Genomic DNA, 3,183 nt, shown 5'->3' with positions numbered 1-3,183 from the left:
TCTTTGTTGGAAGCCTCTGTCACCAGAAACAGGTTTCATGAGGGTATCAAGAGGGCCGAAGTGGATGGTACACGCGCCCCGTCCCGAGAGGAACTACCCCCACAAGGCATTCATTCTTTTAGAACTCACGACCCTGAGGTCCTGCTTGGGGGGGCTGCTGAGGGCGACGAGCCTGTCCCCAGTCTTTAAGAGGGGGAGCACGACTCGCCACATTCTGCTTCTGAGCCAGTCTAACTGTAGTCTGAAGATTTTGAGTTGTGTTTGGAGTGCTCGGATGTAGGTAACTCAAAGTCAGCAGACTCAAGAGAATCACGGTCCCCCTCATGAACTGAAGAGGCGCCGGAGCGCACTTCAAGATCACATGAAGGACCAGCCGGCTCTGGGGAGAGAGGGAGCGAAAGGGACGAACCCGTCTCTCGCTCCTCAACCAAATCCATACAAGAGCCCCACGAATGAAGTGTGCGTGCCGGCTCTCGGAAGTAAGCAAGGCGAGCGCGAAGCACTTTGACTGAACGTAGGTCGCAAGGCACGCACCTGCCCTGCCCCAATGGAGAGCAGCATGCTCTTCCCCCAAACAAACAAAACAAAACTGATGCGTGTCCCTGACAGTCATAGAACGTTGACAGAGAAACACGCATCGTTTGTTTTGCTTCTCCGACATTTTTCCACCTTTTTCTTTTCTTTTTATATATATATAGAAAGAGGGAAAGGAGAAAAGGTTCACTGCACACTGCCTAACAAATTCTAAATCCTAGCAGAGGAAAGAAAGTTTCTGACAGGCTTGTGAGACACACACACACAAAGAAAGCTCTGAAGAAAAGGATCTGACGACATGCTGGTGGCTCGTCCATTTATAGCCCAGTCACAGGTGCATCCAATGATTACACCAACAGAGGCTATAAATTCCGGTCAATGTTCATTGACGTGTTACACACATATTTCAGCTGGTCACAAACATGTAGGATTTTTCCCAAAGCTTTTTTTTTTTGCTGTCTTGAGAAGTTTATATGAATCTTTAAATTATTTCATGTAAAAAGCTGTTTTCCACCAGCTTCCTGTGTCTTAACATTGCTTCATCAGAACAGACAGATAATAACAACCATTGCCATGAGGATAATTTTACTCATCCTCATTGTGTTTATTTGTTTATTATTTTGTATACCACCTAAAGAAGCAGGTGTTTGTCTTTGCAGTTTTATTAATAATGCAACTCTCCTTGCAGGATTGATGATCTTTAACTTTTTTGACTTTCATCCATATGCTTAGAAATTAATTTATCTATGCTACCATTCCATTACCAGGGGGAATGGAGTATCTGAGGATGCCGCCAATGTGTCAGCAGGGAAGTTTTGTTCCATTTACCTGACAGTTGGATTTCTGATACCCATAGCTGGTTTGAAATTTTAGATTTAAATTCAGCCATGCTCCAAAATCAGAATTATTCAGTTCAAGTTAAATACACTCAGTAAGGTCGATGTGTCTAACATATAAATATAAACAAGCTGCAACCTGAAATAAAAATCATGAAAGTTTCTGGGACAGACAGATGGGCACACTTTAAAAACAAAACAACAATACAATATTAGGTTTAACAAGTAGGATGTCTATTCTTTTAAATATTGTCTGTATATTCTGTGCCACTAGTGAAATATCCAAAGAGTGGCACCAAAAGCAAGTTGTTTTTTTTGTTTTTGTAAATTATGTAAACGTTTACCCTCTAACCCAAACCCCAACCCTAAACCTAACCGTCAGTGAAGTAAAAATGTAAATTTAGAGCAAAAATGCAATCTCCAAATCATGCTCACCATTGTGTATGTGATCAAGATTATTTCATGGTTTCCATGGGGCAAGAACTCATGTCTCAAAGGTTGCTCGCGCAACATGTTACAAAAGAAAATTACTATTATAATCACATTTTAAGTGATGCAAAAATAAATGATGGGGTATGCTGCTTGTCAGTAATTCAGCTAAATGGGGTTGGTTGCAGGGTAAATGAACATTCGGAAGCTACATGTCGACATGCTGCATTTAAAATGGATAGTTCACCCAAAAATTTAAATTATCTCATCATTTAATCACCTTCGTGCCATCCCAGACGTGTGTGACTTTCTTTCTTCTGCAGATCACAAACCAGGGGTGAATTTTTTTCATGGGGTGGCAAGAGGGTGGCATGCAGTCTATGAGGGGTAGCAACACTGTCAAAGAAAAGTGTCAATCATTGTTCAAGGGTATGAAATTGTCTCACCGTGGTCATCTGTCTTCTCTGTTCATAGCTCATGGCCTTGACAAGAGGTGAATCTTGGAGAGCACAGCATCGATTCCTGTAATTATACCTAAGTATATACAGCTTTTTGAAGTCTGAGTAGCTTCTAAAATAGTGCAAGAGAAAAGACCCATTGACACAGTCCTTGAACACAGCAGCTGTTAAAAATTTGGCAAGGTTATTCCCAAAGCCTATATTTTTAAATATGTAAAAATGTATTGCATTGGAATGGCCTGTCTGCAGTGCCATTTCCCAAGGGTATTATGGGTTGTCCCAAACTGAAAAACGCTCTCAGGCTTTGAATCGCCAAGCTGTTAGCAATGACTTATTGCCTTGGGAGAGTCCATTGAGCACTGTCTTTCACAGGCTATTGTATCCAAATGTGTATCTCATTGTAAATGACTTTTCCATTGACCTTGTAGAAAAAGTATTGTAGAAGAAGATTAACTAATGGCTTCTTGTTAAACATCCCCAATTTTGTTCAGTAGGATAATTAATTAAGTAATTAAACAGCGCTGGAAGATTGTGCAGCGTCATCGGAAAACAACAACAACAACAAATGCTTTTGTGTGTCCTCTTAAGCCTGTCCTCTGGTTCCTCAAGCTGTTTTCACAATTGTTTACTTCCTTTATTTTGTAAAGGGGGTGTTAAAGGAATAGTTCAGCCAAAAATGAAAATTCTGTCATCATTTACTCGCCCCCATGTCATTTCATCTAGACTTGGAATAAAGTGTTGGAATAATATGTGAACTAATTTATCATACTAGCCTTTCTGGAACTTTATAGCCCCTAGTCACTGTATGTTTGTATTGGATGTAAAAAAGCACTCTGAACATTTTTCAAAACATCTTGAATGAAAAAAAAAGAAATAAAGGAAAAAATATGGGATGTCCCAATACCGATACTGGTATCAGAGCAGCT

Source organism: Xyrauchen texanus, chromosome 44 (genome assembly GCF_025860055.1).
Source record: "Xyrauchen texanus isolate HMW12.3.18 chromosome 44, RBS_HiC_50CHRs, whole genome shotgun sequence".
NCBI lineage: Eukaryota > Metazoa > Chordata > Actinopteri > Cypriniformes > Catostomidae > Xyrauchen > Xyrauchen texanus.
This window is presented reverse-complemented; position numbering follows the sequence as displayed.